Source organism: Chelonia mydas, chromosome 26 (assembly GCF_015237465.2).
Source record: "Chelonia mydas isolate rCheMyd1 chromosome 26, rCheMyd1.pri.v2, whole genome shotgun sequence".
In the NCBI taxonomy this organism is placed as follows: domain Eukaryota; kingdom Metazoa; phylum Chordata; order Testudines; family Cheloniidae; genus Chelonia; species Chelonia mydas.
In genome coordinates this window covers 5,717,286-5,736,960 of record NC_057859.1, presented here as the reverse complement: position 1 = coordinate 5,736,960, position 19,675 = coordinate 5,717,286, and the positions used below count along the sequence as shown (strand labels likewise).

General features: G+C 48.5%; 1 long non-coding RNA gene across 1 annotated transcript; it reads right to left on the bottom strand.

Moving 5' to 3' along the window:
• Positions 1 to 1,454: 1,454 nt before the first annotated feature.
• LOC114021393 lies at positions 1,455 to 15,530 on the bottom strand. Its single transcript, XR_006287533.1, has 8 exons — positions 13,145 to 15,530; positions 10,113 to 12,725; positions 8,704 to 9,693; positions 7,295 to 8,284; positions 5,887 to 6,875; positions 4,476 to 5,467; positions 3,748 to 3,919; positions 1,455 to 3,625 (listed from the first exon to the last, which is right to left on the bottom strand). It is a non-coding gene; the product is annotated as an uncharacterized LOC114021393 (long non-coding RNA).
• Positions 15,531 to 19,675: the final 4,145 nt, after the last annotated feature.

Sequence of the window (19,675 nt, the reverse complement as noted above, 5' to 3'; positions counted from 1 at the left end):
AACCCCAAGCCTTCCTAAAAGTATCCATGAAATGTCTTTGCATAAAATATTCAGATCTTTAAACAGATGCTTTTTCATCCATGCTACTGGCATTTTTAAAGAATGTATCATTTTGTTATGGCTACACCTTTTTTACAGATATAGAGCTCTTGAGGATATGGAGTGTGAATTGGGCAGCCTCATCAGTCCTGAGCCATGTATATTTATGGGCTGATTGAGGGCTCCATTGCAGATGTAAATAAAGTCCATGGACCAAGTTCACTCCTGGTGTAAACAGATGAAACCCTTATTGAAGCCAACAGGTGCTGAGATTTGTCATCATTATGAGAATGCCACTTGCAGGTACACGGGCTGCAGCATTCTCACACTGACTGCTGTCTTTGCCTTTCCTTTTTATGGCAGGTTTAGCTCCCAACCTCAGAGCCAGCAGCACAGAGATATTGTTCGAGAAGATCTCCAAAGACCTCCTAACCTGGACTCTGACGCGGAATGAGGTGCTGGGTCTTCCCCACTGCCTGACGGTCTTTGCGGCTGCTACCTACTACAGCATCAAGTGGGTCTCAGATGCCCTGGACTCCACTCAGAAACGGAGGATGAACCTAAAAAAAAGGTATGGCGCTTCAGGGATCATGCAGATAGGTGTGAAGGTGAGGAAAGGAGGGGCACTTGTTAGAGAGACAAAGAGGCACCCACAGAAGGATGGCTGGGGACTTCCTGGAATACAGTTCCATTTTCACAAGGCCTTAAGCCTCCACTTCCTGTTCTGAATAAAGGTTCTAGTGGGTTCCTTACTGAAGGACATTTGTACAATGGCTAAACACAATAGAATAACATAGGATTTGCCATACTGAGTCAAATCAGTGGTCCATCTAGTTCAGTGCCCTGTTTCCAACAGGGACCATTAGCAGAGCCAGGAATACAAACCAGATCTCCTGAATCCCAGTCCAGTACTCTAAACCACTAGACCACGCTACCTCACATGTAGAACCATATTAAAAATTTAGTACACTGCAAAAGTTAATTTCTGAAAAGAGATTAATGTAATATTAAATTTCATATTTGATTCAATCAACTTTTTAAAAAATTCTGAATTGGAATGCTGCAGAAACCAGAAGACCTTGCCCATTTTAGGCCAATCTTATCATAGAAACAGTGGTCTCAAATAATGTGCTCAAGAAGAACAGGGCCTGCAGATCTCAAGAAATCTACAAGCTTGTGGGCAGTGAAGGAACCAAACAAAGTCCCATTCTTGTGCGCCTTAGAAGCTCAAGGAGGACAATTTTAAGGTCACACCATGGTCTGCCCAAAAATGTGTGATGCAAGAGAAAAATGAAACTTGCACCATTACAGGATAGTTACTTCCAACGCCCACATGAAAAAGGTAAAAACAGATAATAATTAAGTTAAAATTAATGATTCCAAAATTCTTCACAAGTTTATGTTTTTTTTTGTTTAGCCAAAGACAGAACTGAGACTACACCTGAATTTATATATTTTATTAATTTAATTACATAACTATTAATAAATATATTAATAAACAAAGAGTTACAGAAAGCAAAGTAAGTTGATATGACAGTCAAAGTTAAATGTATGAATTTAACATGCAATATTCCAATATTTATCAAGTAGGTATAATCAAATCTAGTTAATTCACTTCATACATCATAAAATGGTGATATTAGCAAGATCTTAGTACAGAACAGAATTAATTACCAGTGTAAATCTTTTAATAAAGGTCATTGTTCAACACTTAACTGGCAGAAATAGAAGTAAAAAGTTTTCCAGTTATTGCACTTCAAAAAGCTCAATAAGGTTTTAGTGACCTCCAACAGCTGAAGAAATGTTAACTTTTGAAAATCTCTAAAGATATCTTTATTTTGCTGGGTCATCTTCATCCCAGATTTTGGAATTAGTAATGACGGTAAGAACTGAGGTAGCCAGGTAGGTCCTGGATCCCTGTTGAGCTTAAAATTCAAACTTCAGTGCTTTCAAACACCTACCCTAAATTAACTTTCACACCAATAAAATTGCACCAAACAGGCAACCTCAACTTTGCACCCTAAGTACATCTAATAATATACAAATGCAAAAACATCTAAGATTTTCAACAATTCACTGTAAACCAATACCCGAGAAACAGTCATCATCACAAAATACTGCGCCTCTTCAAAAATACTAACACTTCACAGAAAAATACCTACCTAAAACATCCATATCATCATCCTCAAGGATCCACTTAATTCAATAAGCATAAAAATCCATTAAAACACCACTATTACCACGTACATCAATATACACAACTACCAAAAAATACTCTAACTGTTCTGACACAATAGGTGCAAAGTTAAAATTGAATGTGTGGTACAGTTTGGTCGGTGTGACCGTTGAAGTAGAGTAGGTGTTTGAAAGTTGTGAAGTGCGGGGAATAACTGCCAGTTTCCAGAACAACATTTAGTTTTGGTTGCTTGTTTTTAGCGATGCGTGAGAGATACAGAGCTTTAAAAATATGAAGTTAGACAGTATCTGGAGTAAATGTTAATCTTTTCAACATTAACTTTTTTGAAGAGTTTTTTTGAGGGGAGCTTGGGGTAAGTGGAGAATACAAACACATGCCTCCCTTCAGTTACATCTTTGCATTTCCAGCAGGAAATTATGATTTATTTCTTAATAATAGAAGTGCTTGTGTGTTTAAAATCTCTGCATTACAGATTCACAATTATTCCTTTGTGCCTAGTGACAAACCTGTTAGTAAAAACAATAAGTACAAAAGCATTAGTCGCCCAACTATGTAAAAGTCACACACTTAAGTCAAAGGAACACATTTTCTAAGATGTGTGTAACTCTTTTACATAAAATCAGGTAGTCACCTTGTTAAAATATTTCTAAAATATTTGGTTACATATCTACATAAAATCAACACTTAGATGCAAATAACCAGTTGTACTGACAATTTCTAATTGGCGATAGGTAGAAACTTAGTATCATTCCATATGGTATCATTGCTATGGTACTGTTTTGGTATAAAAAATGGGCTGAGAAAAAGGAGAAAGGTGAATAGTGTGCCTATTGAAAAAGGTTTTCCAACACTCTTCAGGGTGGCCACCCTACATCTCGGTTTTCTTCCATCTTTTTCAAACAGTTTTTCAGCTTTGAACAACTTGTTGTAGCTTACAGTGACTTTAAGGAAATAAAACTGACTTCTTGCTAAACAGAAGTCCAAATCACTAAGCAATGACATGAAAATGACTCGTCAAAGAATTATAAAGATTAATTAAATAAAAAATACATCCCACTTTTCTACTAGAATGTGAAAGTATGATGTACAAAGCATGCTTTATGGACTCATTAATAAAAGACAATTAGAGAGGACATACATGATTATAAAATAAGATGATACATCAGTTCTCATGTGGCACAGGTAGTTACAGAACTGAAAGGTCATAGCAGGAAATTGTTATCCAGTCTTCAGGCTATGCTGTGGTGCCACAAGTAATTGAGCTTCAGAGTTTGTTGTATATTGCCTATTAACATAAATCAGCATTTGAAAGGTGACAGATGCGAGTCACTTTGTTCAATTTATCTTTCCAATGCACTCATATGCCATGGTGCTGGACATGGTATAAACCTAAAGAGAACACAAAAATATTATTTTAATGCCATGTTAATTACATTACACAAGAAATATTTAATATTGCTTAAGGAAATCTAGTAATGCGATACATTAGATGAATTTATAGTATGATTTACCTTTGAAATAGATCACACAACTACATTTGCTCTCAGAATTTGTTTCCTTTCTTCTTCTTCACAGGCTGTTAGCGTCTCTTTTCTCGTTTTTCGGTTGGGTGCTTCTGTTTTGTCCCATTCTTCTTAAGAGGATGTAAAGGGCGTGCAAGACAGTTACAGCAGACTTGCAATGCTATTTGATAAACACAACAGAAACATGTTGCATGTTTAAAGACAGAACAAAATAAATTTCAAAAAGAAGTAGACAAAAGGATAAAGTAAAGATTCAGTCATTGAAAAAGAAGACTGATAGTCAAAATACAGGTATCCATTTCAAGCTCTAGAATGCACGAATAAAGTAGACATACCTATAGAACCACAATGAAAAAAAAACTATATTTCCAGAAAACAATGCCTCAAAACTAAAAGGGGAATATTTAAAGCATTTATCAATGTATTTTAAGAAAAGTAATTCTACCTGACCCAATAAATTACCACCATACAGGGACAGAAAAAAAGGCACAGAAATGTTACCTAATCAACTGTATTTCAAAGCCAAAGTCTCAAAATTTCCCTTTCACACTTATTACACTAAGCAGTTAAAAAGTCTTCATACAAAGCCAGGAGGAATGAGAAAATCAAGAGCAGCATAGAACTAACACACAGATATCAGAATTAATGCAAACAGGAAAACTGTACAAACTGACTTCTTAGAAAACTGCCACAGAACCCTCCCTTTCTGAGCTTACCAGCAACAGCAGCTGGAGGTTGGGTTTCCAAGAGCACAGTAAGCGGAGCAGAAAGCAGGAGACTTGGCTGCACAATTCCAGGCAAGTTGAAAGCGCAGTGCAAAGGGCCAGGACTCTGGACACAGTCTCATGGGGGCACCATAAATAGTGTCTGATGAGACCTGTACCCTGTTTACAGGGTGCTCATTCAGATCAGTGGGCTGCACTTGACCTAGTGCCAAGAGACTAGAGGGCAAAGACCAGAGCCCTGATTACAGGGCGGTCCCTCGCCTCAGGCTGTGAAGAAAGCACAATGCCAAGAGCCCCAAAGGGCCTCCAAGACTCAAACCCTAGTTACAGGGAGGTCAAACTGCCCATGTTACTGAAATGGTTCCAATTCCATAAGATTTCAAAAGAGAGATGCAACCTGTACCCTGATTACAGGGTGGTCACAGGGATTAGCCAAACAGCAGAGACCATAACCTAAATTACAGGAAGGTCAAGCTCCTCAAAGTACCAAAAGGCTCAATATGTCCCATTCTATAGATACTTGTGACAGGCACCCAAACGACAGGGCTGTCACGCTGACTAGTCGGCCAGTGTACGGCGTACTGCCAGACGAGCAAGTGGGCAGAGAGCCGGACCCTAGTTACAGGGCGGTCACATTGCTCAAGTTACCAAAGAGCTCAATGTCCCTCGAAAGCGAGGGGGAGGTGACTTGCACCCTGATTACAGGGCAGTCACTCTCACTAGCCAGCAAGTGGAACATAATGTCAAAAGGACAAAACAGCACAGACCTGGTCCCTGCTTACAGGGCGGTCACGCTGCTCAAGGGATTAAAAAGCTCGAGATCCCTGTAGAGTGTCACTACATGACCTGAGGTCTGATTACAGGGAGGTTACTGTGCCCAGAGTCCCTTTCCTTCTCCTCCATCTTCAGTGACTTGTCCTCTGTACTCTTCTTTGCTTGACATTCCTGACACTTCCTTCTTGGCCACTTGTGCTTCGAGCTGTCTGAAACACAGAAAGGGAGCACACAGGCGTGTGTCAGTCAGATGCTCTTACGACAACTCTGCATCCCCGACACAAGCTGAACGTAAACTACTGATACAGTGTTGTTTTCCGGGTCTAAGACAGCTTGGATGTTCAGCTCCAAGATAGTTCTCTGCCGTCCTCAGACAATTCCGTAAGGACTTTCCCCTTCTCCCAAGCCTCACCGGGTGACAAAAATACCAAACCCATCCTACTCCAGAGGCACAATGTCCAGATTTCCCCTTGACAACTATTACACCAGGCGGGCTCCAGGCTAAATCAAGAGGAATTAGGTGAGTAAGGGCAGTATGGCATTAATGGACAAGTGTTCCAAAGTCACTGTCACAAGGGAAACTGCCTGGATTGACTTAGTCCACAGGACCCTCCCTTTCTGAGCTTACCAGCAACAGCAGCAGGAGCTCAGGTCTCCAAGAGCACAGTAAGCGGAGCAGAAAGCAGGAGACTTGGCTGCACAATTCCAGGCAAGTTGAAAGCGCAGTGCAAAGGGCCAGGACTCTGGACACAGTCTCATGGGGGCACCATAAATAGTGTCTGATGAGACCTGTACCCTGTTTACAGGGTGCTCATTCAGATCAGTGGGCTGCACTTGACCTAGTGCCAAGAGACTAGAGGGCAAAGACCAGAGCCCTGATTACAGGGCGGTCCCTCGCCTCAGGCTGTGAAGAAAGCACAATGCCAAGAGCCCCAAAGGGCCTCCGAGACTCAAACCCTAGTTACAGGGAGGTCAAACTGCCCATGTTACTGAAATGGTTCCAATTCCATAAGATTTCAAGAGAGATGCAACCTGTACCCTGATTACAGGGTGGTCACAGGGATTAGCCAAACAGCAGAGACCGTAACCTGAATTACAGGAAGGTCAAGCTCCTCAAAGTACCAAAAGGCTCAATATGTCCCATTCTATAGATACTTGTGACAGGCACCCAAACGACAGGGCTGTCACGCTGACTAGTCGGCCAGTGTACGGCGTACTGCCAGACGAGCAAGTGGGCAGAGAGCCGGACCCTAGTTACAGGGCGGTCACATTGCTCAAGTTACCAAAGAGCTCAATGTCCCTCGAAAGCGAGGGGGAGGTGACTTGCACCCTGATTACAGGGCAGTCACTCTCACTAGCCAGCTAACGGAGCATAATGTCAAAAGGACAAAACAGCACAGGCCTGGACCCTGCTTACAGGGCGGTCACGCTGCTCAAGGTATTAAAAGGCTCGAGACCTCCGTACAGTGTAATTACATGACCTGAGGCCTGATACAGAGAGGTTACTGCGCCCAGAGTCCCTTTCCTTCTCCTCCATCTTCAGTGACTTGTCCTCTGTACTCTTCTTTGCTTGACATTCCTGACACTTGCTTCTTGGCCACTTGTGCTTCGAGCTGTCTGAAACACAGAAAGGGAGCACACAGGCGTGTGTCAGTCAGAAGCTCTTACGACAACTCCGCATCCCCGACACAAGCTGAGCGTAAACTACTGATACAGTGTTGTTTTCCGGGTCTGAGACAGCTTGGATGTTCAGCTCCAAGATAGTTCTCTGCGGTCCTCAGACAATTCCGTAAGGACTTTCCCCTTCTCCCAAGCCTCACCGGGTGACAAAAATACCAAACCCATCCTACTCCAGAAGCACAATCTCCAGATTTCCCCTTGACAACTATTACACCGGGCGGGCTCCAGGCTAAATCAAGAGGAATTAGATGAGTAAGGGCAGTATGGAATTAATGGACAAGTGTTCCAAAGTCACTGTCACAAGGGAAACTGCCTGGATTGACTTAGTCCACAGGACCCTCCCTTTCTGAGCTTACCAGCAACAGCAGCAGGAGCTCGGGTCTCCAAGAGCACAGTAAGCGGAGCAGAAAGCAGGAGACTTGGCTGCACAATTCCAGGCAAGTTGAAAGCGCAGTGCAAAGGGCCAGGACTCTGGACACAGTCTCATGGGGGCACCATAAATAGTGTCTGATGAGACCTGTACCCTGTTTACAGGGTGCTCATTCAGATCAGTGGGCTGCACTTGACCTAGTGCCAAGAGACTAGAGGGCAAAGACCAGAGCCCTGATTACAGGGCGGTCCCTCGCCTCAGGCTGTGAAGAAAGCACAATGCCAAGAGCCCCAAAGGGCCTCCAAGACTCAAACCCTAGTTACAGGGAGGTCAAACTGCCCATGTTACTGAAATGGTTCCAATTCCAAAGATTTCAAAAGAGAGATGCAACCTGTACCCTGATTACAGGGTGGTCACAGGGATTAGCCAAACAGCAGAGACCGTAACCTGAATTACAGGAAGGTCAAGCTCCTCAAAGTACCAAAAGGCTCAATATGTCCCATTCTATAGATACTTGTGACAGGCACCCAAACGACAGGGCTGTCACGCTGACTAGTCGGCCAGTGTACGGCGTACTGCCAGACGAGCAAGTGGGCAGAGAGCCGGACCCTAGTTACAGGGCGGTCACATTGCTCAAGTTACCAAAGAGCTCAATGTCCCTCGAAAGCGAGGGGGAGGTGACTTGCACCCTGATTACAGGGCAGTCACTCTCACTAGCCAGCTAACGGAGCATAATGTCAAAAGGACAAAACAGCACAGGCCTGGACCCTGCTTACAGGGCGGTCACGCTGCTCAAGGTATTAAAAGGCTCGAGATCTCCGTACAGTGTAATTACATGACCTGAGGCCTGATACAGAGAGGTTACTGCGCCCAGAGTCCCTTTCCTTCTCCTCCATCTTCAGTGACTTGTCCTCTGTACTCTTCTTTGCTTGACATTCCTGACACTTGCTTCTTGGCCACTTGTGCTTCGAGCTGTCTGAAACACAGAAAGGGAGCACACAGGCGTGTGTCAGTCAGAAGCTCTTACGACAACTCCGCATCCCCGACACAAGCTGAGCGTAAACTACTGATACAGTGTTGTTTTCCGGGTCTGAGACAGCTTGGATGTTCAGCTCCAAGATAGTTCTCTGCGGTCCTCAGACAATTCCGTAAGGACTTTCCCCTTCTCCCAAGCCTCACCGGGTGACAAAAATACCAAACCCATCCTACTCCAGAAGCACAATCTCCAGATTTCCCCTTGACAACTATTACACCGGGCGGGCTCCAGGCTAAATCAAGAGGAATTAGATGAGTAAGGGCAGTATGGAATTAATGGACAAGTGTTCCAAAGTCACTGTCACAAGGGAAACTGCCTGGATTGACTTAGTCCACAGGACCCTCCCTTTCTGAGCTTACCAGCAACAGCAGCAGGAGCTCGGGTCTCCAAGAGCACAGTAAGCGGAGCAGAAAGCAGGAGACTTGGCTGCACAATTCCAGGCAAGTTGAAAGCGCAGTGCAAAGGGCCAGGACTCTGGACACAGTCTCATGGGGGCACCATAAATAGTGTCTGATGAGACCTGTACCCTGTTTACAGGGTGCTCATTCAGATCAGTGGGCTGCACTTGACCTAGTGCCAAGAGACTAGAGGGCAAAGACCAGAGCCCTGATTACAGGGCGGTCCCTCGCCTCAGGCTGTGAAGAAAGCACAATGCCAAGAGCCCCAAAGGGCCTCCAAGACTCAAACCCTAGTTACAGGGAGGTCAAACTGCCCATGTTACTGAAATGGTTCCAATTCCAAAGATTTCAAAAGAGAGATGCAACCTGTACCCTGATTACAGGGTGGTCACAGGGATTAGCCAAACAGCAGAGACCGTAACCTGAATTACAGGAAGGTCAAGCTCCTCAAAGTACCAAAAGGCTCAATATGTCCCATTCTATAGATACTTGTGACAGGCACCCAAACGACAGGGCTGTCACGCTGACTAGTCGGCCAGTGTACGGCGTACTGCCAGACGAGCAAGTGGGCAGAGAGCCGGACCCTAGTTACAGGGCGGTCACATTGCTCAAGTTACCAAAGAGCTCAATGTCCCTCGAAAGCGAGGGGGAGGTGACTTGCACCCTGATTACAGGGCAGTCACTCTCACTAGCCAGCTAACGGAGCATAATGTCAAAAGGACAAAACAGCACAGGCCTGGACCCTGCTTACAGGGCGGTCACGCTGCTCAAGGTATTAAAAGGCTCGAGATCTCCGTACAGTGTAATTACATGACCTGAGGCCTGATACAGAGAGGTTACTGCGCCCAGAGTCCCTTTCCTTCTCCTCCATCTTCAGTGACTTGTCCTCTGTACTCTTCTTTGCTTGACATTCCTGACACTTCCTTCTTGGCCACTTGTGCTTCGAGCTGTCTGAAACACAGAAAGGGAGCACACAGGCGTGTGTCAGTCAGAAGCTCTTACGACAACTCCGCATCCCCGACACAAGCTGAGCGTAAACTACTGATACAGTGTTGTTTTCCGGGTCTGAGACAGCTTGGATGTTCAGCTCCAAGATAGTTCTCTGCGGTCCTCAGACAATTCCGTAAGGACTTTCCCCTTCTCCCAAGCCTCACCGGGTGACAAAAATACCAAACCCATCCTACTCCAGAAGCACAATCTCCAGATTTCCCCTTGACAACTATTACACCGGGCGGGCTCCAGGCTAAATCAAGAGGAATTAGATGAGTAAGGGCAGTATGGAATTAATGGACAAGTGTTCCAAAGTCACTGTCACAAGGGAAACTGCCTGGATTGACTTAGTCCACAGGACCCTCCCTTTCTGAGCTTACCAGCAACAGCAGCAGGAGCTCGGGTCTCCAAGAGCACAGTAAGCGGAGCAGAAAGCAGGAGACTTGGCTGCACAATTCCAGGCAAGTTGAAAGAGCAGTGCAAAGGGCCAGGACTCTGGACACAGTCTCATGGGGGCACCATAAATAGTGTCTGATGAGACCTGTACCCTGTTTACAGGGTGCTCATTCAGATCAGTGGGCTGCACTTGACCTAGTGCCAAGAGACTAGAGGGCAAAGACCAGAGCCCTGATTACAGGGCGGTCCCTCGCCTCAGGCTGTGAAGAAAGCACAATGCCAAGAGCCCCAAAGGGCCTCCAAGACTCAAACCCTAGTTACAGGGAGGTCAAACTGCCCATGTTACTGAAATGGTTCCAATTCCAAAGATTTCAAAAGAGAGATGCAACCTGTACCCTGATTACAGGGTGGTCACAGGGATTAGCCAAACAGCAGAGACCATAACCTAAATTACAGGAAGGTCAAGCTCCTCAAAGTACCAAAAGGCTCAATATGTCCCATTCTATAGATACTTGTGACAGGCACCCAAACGACAGGGCTGTCACGCTGACTAGTCGGCCAGTGTACGGCGTACTGCCAGACGAGCAAGTGGGCAGAGAGCCGGACCCTAGTTACAGGGCGGTCAGACTGCTCAGGGTTCCACAGAGCTCAATATCCCCCAGAAGGCAGAAGGACACAGACAATCCCTTAATTACAAGGTCAGGACTCAAACCAACCGGCTGAAGTAGCAGGGTGGCAAAAGAACAAAGGGCAGAGACCTGAACCCTCGATACAGGGTGGCCATGCTGCCCAAGTACTAAGGCATGCTGTACTTCCTGTGAGTCACAGGCACCTGAGCTAAATCCGCCTCCTTAAAGGCCAGTCATTGTCATCAGCCCACTAAATGGAACTCAGCCAAAATGGAGAGACCAGATCCCTGTTTACAGGGAGGTCACACTGTCCACGGCACTAAAAGATGACAACTGAGCCCTTACTCTTCCCTTTTGTGGGGAGGAGGAGGATAAAAACATTAATACACTTTGAGCTCTTTTTCCGATTCTGAGAAGAGTAAAGAAAAAGTGCTGCAGCGATTTAACTTAAAAAAATAAAAATAAATAACTAAAAATTAAAAAGCTTGCACACCCACTTCTATCACGTGCTCTCACAAACACATCCGTACAAAACAAAGGGGGACTTCCCAGAACAGAAAGAGAGCTCATCGAAAGAGGTCACTCGACCCACAGTGTTAAACTCGACCAATCTTCCTCCCCTCAAAAAACCAAAGGGAAAAGGGACAAGACCTGCACCCTGATTACAGGGTGGGGTCAAAGTGAGTAGCCCAACAACCCAAAGGAGCCACAGGGGAAAGGACCTGAACCCTTCTTACAGGGCGGTCCATCGGGCTACCCGATTAACGGAAAATCCATCACAAGTAAGAGAAAAGGGGGAGACCTGAACCCTACTTACAGGGTGGTCACTCAGCCCAACGCATTAAGGGGAACCTAGTCCTCCCTAAATAAGAGGCGCATGACCTGCACCCTAATTACAGGGCAGTCGTACTGACCAGGCTGAGAACAAGACGCAATCCCAGAAGAGCAAAGGGCAGAGACCTGAACCCTAGTAACAGGGAGGTCACCCGGCTCAAGTAACAAAGACATCAGTAGCTCCCGTAAGCGAGGAGATTGTGACTCTCACCCTGATTACAAGGTGGTCACTCTGACTAGCTGAATTAAAGAGCATAATCAGAGAAGACAACTTGAGACCTGAACCCCGATTACAGGGCGGTCATGCTCCGAAGGGCCCTAAAATAACCCTAATCCCTGATAAATGAGAGGGTTTCGACCTGCACCCTAATTACGGTGTGGTCTTTCCGATTAGAAAGATAAAGGTGCATAAAGCCAGGGAGCAAAAAGGCAGAGACCCGACCCCGAATTACAGGGCGGTCACGCCCCACAAGGTATCAAAGGGCTCAGTATATCCCATACTACAGAAACTTGTGACACGCACCTGAATTACAGGTGGTCACAGTGAGTAGACTCTCAGCAGGGCATGATGGCAAAACAGCAAGATGGCAGAGACCTGACTCCGAATTACAGGGAGGTGAGTCACCCTGCTCAGGGTTCCAAAGAGCTCAGTATCTCCCAGAAGCAAAAGGAATATGACTTGCACCCTGATTACAGGGTTGTCATCCCGACTACAGGGCTACAACAAGGCGTAATGCCACATGAGCAAGTGGGCAGAGAGCCGGACCCTAGTTACAGGGCGGTCACATTGCTCAAGTTACCAAAGAGCTCAATGTCCCTCGAAAGCGAGGGGGAGGTGACTTGCACCCTGATTACAGGGCAGTCACTCTCACTAGCCAGCTAACGGAGCATAATGTCAAAAGGACAAAACAGCACAGGCCTGGACCCTGCTTACAGGGCGGTCACGCTGCTCAAGGTATTAAAAGGCTCGAGATCTCCGTACAGTGTAATTACATGACCTGAGGCCTGATACAGAGAGGTCACTGCGCCCAGAGTCCCTTTCCTTCTCCTCCATCTTCAGTGACTTGTCCTCTGTACTCTTCTTTGCTTGACATTCCTGACACTTCCTTCTTGGCCACTTGTGCTTCGAGCTGTCTGAAACACAGAAAGGGAGCACACAGGCGTGTGTCAGTCAGAAGCTCTTACGACAACTCCGCATCCCCGACACAAGCTGAGCGTAAACTACTGATACAGTGTTGTTTTCCGGGTCTGAGACAGCTTGGATGTTCAGCTCCAAGATAGTTCTCTGCGGTCCTCAGACAATTCCGTAAGGACTTTCCCCTTCTCCCAAGCCTCACCGGGTGACAAAAATACCAAACCCATCCTACTCCAGAAGCACAATCTCCAGATTTCCCCTTGACAACTATTACACCAGGCGGGCTCCAGGCTAAATCAAGAGGAATTAGATGAGTAAGGGCAGTATGGAATTAATGGACAAGTGTTCCAAAGTCACTGTCACAAGGGAAACTGCCTGGATTGACTTAATCCACAGGACCCTCCCTTTCTGAGCTTACCAGCAACAGCAGCAGGAGCTCGGGTCTCCAAGAGCACAGTAAGCGGAGCAGAAAGCAGGAGACTTGGCTGCACAATTCCAGGCAAGTTGAAAGCGCAGTGCAAAGGGCCAGGACTCTGGACACAGTCTCATGGGGGCACCATAAATAGTGTCTGATGAGACCTGTACCCTGTTTACAGGGTGCTCATTCAGATCAGTGGGCTGCACTTGACCTAGTGCCAAGAGACTAGAGGGCAAAGACCAGAGCCCTGATTACAGGGCGGTCCCTCGCCTCAGGCTGTGAAGAAAGCACAATGCCAAGAGCCCCAAAGGGCCTCCAAGACTCAAACCCTAGTTACAGGGAGGTCAAACTGCCCATGTTACTGAAATGGTTCCAATTCCATAAGATTTCAAAAGAGAGATGCAACCTGTACCCTGATTACAGGGTGGTCACAGGGATTAGCCAAACAGCAGAGACCGTAACCTGAATTACAGGAAGGTCAAGCTCCTCAAAGTACCAAAAGGCTCAATATGTCCCATTCTATAGATATTTGTGACATGTACCCTAATGACAGGGTTGTCCCGCTGACTAGTTGACCAGAGCATGGCCTAATGCCAAATAAGCAAGTGGCAGAGACCTGAACCCTAGTTACAGGGCGGTCAGACTGCTCAGGGTTCCACAGAGCTCAATATCCCCCAGAAGGCAGAAGGACACAGACAATCCCTTAATTACAAGGTCAGGACTCAAACCAACCGGCTGAAGTAGCAGGGTGGCAAAAGAACAAAGGGCAGAGACCTGAACCCTCGATACAGGGTGGCCATGCTGCCCAAGTACTAAGGCATGCTGTACTTCCTGTGAGTCACAGGCACCTGAGCTAAATCCGCCTCCTTAAAGGCCAGTCATTGTCATCAGCCCACTAAATGGAACTCAGCCAAAATGGAGAGACCAGATCCCTGTTTACAGGGAGGTCACACTGTCCACGGCACTAAAAGATGACAACTGAGCCCTTACTCTTCCCTTTTGTGGGGAGGAGGAGGATAAAAACATTAATACACTTTGAGCTCTTTTTCCGATTCTGAGAAGAGTAAAGAAAAAGTGCTGCAGCGATTTAACTTAAAAAAATAAAAATAAATAACTAAAAATTAAAAAGCTTGCACACCCACTTCTATCACGTGCTCTCACAAACACATCCGTACAAAACAAAGGGGGACTTCCCAGAACAGAAAGAGAGCTCATCGAAAGAGGTCACTCGACCCACAGTGTTAAACTCGACCAATCTTCCTCCCCTCAAAAAACCAAAGGGAAAAGGGACAAGACCTGCACCCTGATTACAGGGTGGGGTCAAAGTGAGTAGCCCAACAACCCAAAGGAGCCACAGGGGAAAGGACCTGAACCCTTCTTACAGGGCGGTCCATCGGGCTACCCGATTAACGGAAAATCCATCACAAGTAAGAGAAAAGGGGGAGACCTGAACCCTACTTACAGGTGGTCACTCAGCCCAACGCATTAAGGGGAACCTAGTCCTCCCTAAATAAGAGGCGCATGACCTGCACCCTAATTACAGGGCAGTCGTACTGACCAGGCTGAGAACAAGACGCAATCCCAGAAGAGCAAAGGGCAGAGACCTGAACCCTAGTAACAGGGAGGTCACCCGGCTCAAGTAACAAAGACATCAGTAGCTCCCGTAAGCGAGGAGATTGTGACTCTCACCCTGATTACAAGGTGGTCACTCTGACTAGCTGAATTAAAGAGCATAATCAGAGAAGACAACTTGAGACCTGAACCCCGATTACAGGGCGGTCATGCTCCGAAGGGCCCTAAAATAACCCTAATCCCTGATAAATGAGAGGGTTTCGACCTGCACCCTAATTACGGTGTGGTCTTTCCGATTAGAAAGATAAAGGTGCATAAAGCCAGGGAGCAAAAAGGCAGAGACCCGACCCCGAATTACAGGGCGGTCACGCCCCACAAGGTATCAAAGGGCTCAGTATATCCCATACTACAGAAACTTGTGACACGCACCTGAATTACAGGTGGTCACAGTGAGTAGACTCTCAGCAGGGCATGATGGCAAAACAGCAAGATGGCAGAGACCTGACTCCGAATTACAGGGAGGTGAGTCACCCTGCTCAGGGTTCCAAAGAGCTCAGTATCTCCCAGAAGCAAAAGGAATATGACTTGCACCCTGATTACAGGGTTGTCATCCCGACTACAGGGCTACAACAAGGCGTAATGCCACATGAGCAAGTGGGCAGAGAGCCGGACCCTAGTTACAGGGCGGTCACATTGCTCAAGTTACCAAAGAGCTCAATGTCCCTCGAAAGCGAGGGGGAGGTGACTTGCACCCTGATTACAGGGCAGTCACTCTCACTAGCCAGCTAACGGAGCATAATGTCAAAAGGACAAAACAGCATAGGCCTGGACCCTGCTTACAGGGCGGTCACGCTGCTCAAGGTATTAAAAGGCTCGAGATCTCCGTACAGTGTAATTACATGACCTGAGGCCTGATACAGAGAGGTCACTGCGCCCAGAGTCCCTTTCCTTCTCCTCCATCTTCAGTGACTTGTCCTCTGTACTCTTCTTTGCTTGACATTCCTGACACTTCCTTCTTGGCCACTTGTGCTTCGAGCTGTCTGAAACACAGAAAGGGAGCACACAGGCGTGTGTCAGTCAGAAGCTCTTACGACAACTCCGCATCCCCGACACAAGCTGAGCGTAAACTACTGATACAGTGTTGTTTTCCGGGTCTGAGACAGCTTGGATGTTCAGCTCCAAGATAGTTCTCTGCGGTCCTCAGACAATTCCGTAAGGACTTTCCCCTTCTCCCAAGCCTCACCGGGTGACAAAAATACCAAACCCATCCTACTCCAGAAGCACAATCTCCAGATTTCCCCTTGACAACTATTACACCAGGCGGGCTCCAGGCTAAATCAAGAGGAATTAGATGAGTAAGGGCAGTATGGAATTAATGGACAAGTGTTCCAAAGTCACTGTCACAAGGGAAACTGCCTGGATTGACTTAGTCCACAGGACCCTCCCTTTCTGAGCTTACCAGCAACAGCAGCAGGAGCTCGGGTCTCCAAGAGCACAGTAAGCGGAGCAGAAAGCAGGAGACTTGGCTGCACAATTCCAGGCAAGTTGAAAGCGCAGTGCAAAGGGCCAGGACTCTGGACACAGTCTCATGGGGGCACCATAAATAGTGTCTGATGAGACCTGTACCCTGTTTACAGGGTGCTCATTCAGATCAGTGGGCTGCACTTGACCTAGTGCCAAGAGACTAGAGGGCAAAGACCAGAGCCCTGATTACAGGGCGGTCCCTCGCCTCAGGCTGTGAAGAAAGCACAATGCCAAGAGCCCCAAAGGGCCTCCAAGACTCAAACCCTAGTTACAGGGAGGTCAAACTGCCCATGTTACTGAAATGGTTCCAATTCCAAAGATTTCAAAAGAGAGATGCAACCTGTACCCTGATTACAGGGTGGTCACAGGGATTAGCCAAACAGCAGAGACCGTAACCTGAATTACAGGAAGGTCAAGCTCCTCAAAGTACCAAAAGGCTCAATATGTCCCATTCTATAGATACTTGTGACAGGCACCCAAACGACAGGGCTGTCACGCTGACTAGTCGGCCAGTGCACGGCGTAATGACAGACGAGCAAGTGGGCAGAGAGCCGGACCCTAATTACAGGGCGGTCACATTGCTCAAGTTACCAAAGAGCTCAATGTCCCTCGAAAGCGAGGGGGAGGTGACTTGCGCCCTGATTACACGGCAGTCACTCTCACTAGCCAGCTAACGGAGCATAATGTCAAAAGGTCAAAACAGCACAGGCCTGGACCCTGCTTACAGGGCGGTCACGCTGCTCAAGGTATTAAAAGGCTCGAGATACCCGTACAGTGTAATTACACGACCTGAGGCCTGATACAGGGAGGTTGCTGTGCCCAGAGTCCCTTTCCTTTTCCTTCTTCTTCAGTGACTTGTTTTTATTCCTCTTCTTCGCTTGGTAATTCTCAGACACTTTCTTCGTCTTGTGTTTGTAAGTTCTGGAAATACAGTGATATCATAGAAGACATACATTAGAAAAAATCCCAACTTCTCCCCCAAAATTCAGTTATTTAATTATTATTTCTGTGAAAAATCTTTTATTTCACCATTAATTAGAAAAGGCTGTATTCATTTAATTATTCTAAGAGTATCATACAAACAGCTACATTTTATTTAACCAAACATCATTGCAGATTCTCTTCCCTCCAAGTAAGTCATGCAAAAATATGAGCATTGATCAAGTTTAGATTTCCCTCCTGCAGTGTAACCTCAGCCTTTCCCACCCTGGCTCTGATCCCCTCCTCCAGCATCACCTCAGCCTTTCCCGCCCAGACCCTGAGCCCCTCCTCCGGCATCACCTCAGCCTTTCCCGCCCAGATCCTGAGCCCTCCTCCAGCATCACCTCAGACTTTCCTGCCCTGGCTCTGAGCCCTCCTCTGGCATCACCTCAGCCTTTCCCGCCCAGACCCTGAGCCCCTCCTCCGGCATCTCCTCAGCCTTTCCCGCCCAGATCCTGAGCCCCTCCTCCGGCATCACCTCAGCCTTTCCCCCAAAGGCTCTGAGCCCTCCTCTAGCATCACCTCAGCTTTTCCCGCCCAGATCCTGAGCCCCTCCTCCGGCATCACCTCAGCCTTTCCCGCCCAGACCCTGAGCCCCTCCTCCGGCATCACCTCAGCCTTTCCCGCCCAGATCCTGAGCCCTCCTCTGGCATCACCTCAGCTTTTCCCGCCCTGGCTGAGCCCCTCCTCCAGCATCACCTCAGCCTTTCCTGCCCTGCCTCTGAGCCCTCCTCTGGCATCTCCTCAGCCTTTCCCGCCCAGATCCTGAGCCCCTCCTCCGGCATCACCTCAGCCTTTCCCGCCCAGATCCTGAGCCCTCCTCTGGCATCACCTCAGCTTTTCCCGCCCTGGCTGAGCCCCTCCTCCAGCATCACCTCAGCCTTTCCTGCCCTGCCTCTGAGCCCTCCTCTGGCATCTCCTCAGCCTTTCCCGCCCAGATCCTGAGCCCCTCCTCCGGCATCACCTCAGCCTTTCCCCCAAAGGCTCTGAGCCCTCCTCTAGCATCACCTCAGCCTTTCCCGCCCAGGCTCTGAGCCCTCCTCCACCATCACCTCAGCCTTTCCCGCCCAGACCCTGAGCCCTCCTCCAGCATCACTTCAGCCTTTCCCACCCAGACCCTGAGCCCTCCTCCAGCATCACCTCACCCTTTCCCCCACAGGCTCTGAGCCCTCCTCTGGCGTCACCTCAGCCTTTCCTGCCCAGACCCTGAGCCCTCCTCCAGCATCACCTCAGCCTTTCCTGCCCTGGCTCTGAGCCCTCCTCCAGCATCACCTCAGCCTTTCCCGCCCAGACCCTGAGCCCCTCCTCCAGCATCACCTCAGTCTTTCCCACCCAGACCCTGAGCCCCTCCTCCAGCATCACCTCAGCCTTTCCTGCCCAGATCCTGAGCCCTCCTCCGGCATCACCTCAGCCTTTCCTGCCCTGGCTCTGAGCCCTCCTCCAGCCTCACCTCAGCCTTTCCCACCCTGGCTCTGAGCCCTCCTCCAGCATCACCTCAGCCTTTCCTGCCCAGTGCCTGTGCCCCTCCTCCAGCATCACCTCAGCCTTTCCTGCCCAGGCTCTGAGCCCCTCCTCCGGCATCACCTCAGCCTTTCCCGCCCAGACCCTGAGCCCCTCCTCCGGCATCACCTCAGCCTTTCCCGCCCAGATCCTGAGCCCTCCTCTGGCATCACCTCAGCTTTTCCCGCCCTGGCTCTGAGCCCCTCCTCCAGCATCACCTCAGCCTTTCCTGCCCTGCCTCTGAGCCCTCCTCTGGCATCACCTCAGCCTTTCCCGCCCAGACCCTGAGCCCCTCCTCCAGCATCACCTCAGCCTTTCCCGCCCAGACCCTGAGCCCCTCCTCCGGCATCACCTCAGCCTTTCCCACCCAGATCCTGAGCCCTCCTCTGGCATCACCTCAGCTTTTCCCGCCCTGGCTGAGCCCCTCCTCCAGCATCACCTCAGCCTTTCCTGCCCTGCCTCTGAGCCCTCCTCTGGCATCTCCTCAGCCTTTCCCGCCCAGATCCTGAGCCCCTCCTCCGGCATCACCTCAGCCTTTCCCCCAAAGGCTCTGAGCCCTCCTCTAGCATCACCTCAGCCTTTCCCGCCCAGGCTCTGAGCCCTCCTCCACCATCACCTCAGCCTTTCCCGCCCAGACCCTGAGCCCTCCTCCAGCATCACTTCAGCCTTTCCCACCCAGACCCTGAGCCCTCCTCCAGCATCACCTCACCCTTTCCCCCACAGGCTCTGAGCCCTCCTCTGGCGTCACCTCAGCCTTTCCTGCCCAGACCCTGAGCCCTCCTCCAGCATCACCTCAGCCTTTCCTGCCCTGGCTCTGAGCCCTCCTCCAGCATCACCTCAGCCTTTCCCGCCCAGACCCTGAGCCCCTCCTCCAGCATCACCTCAGTCTTTCCCACCCAGACCCTGAGCCCCTCCTCCAGCATCACCTCAGCCTTTCCTGCCCAGATCCTGAGC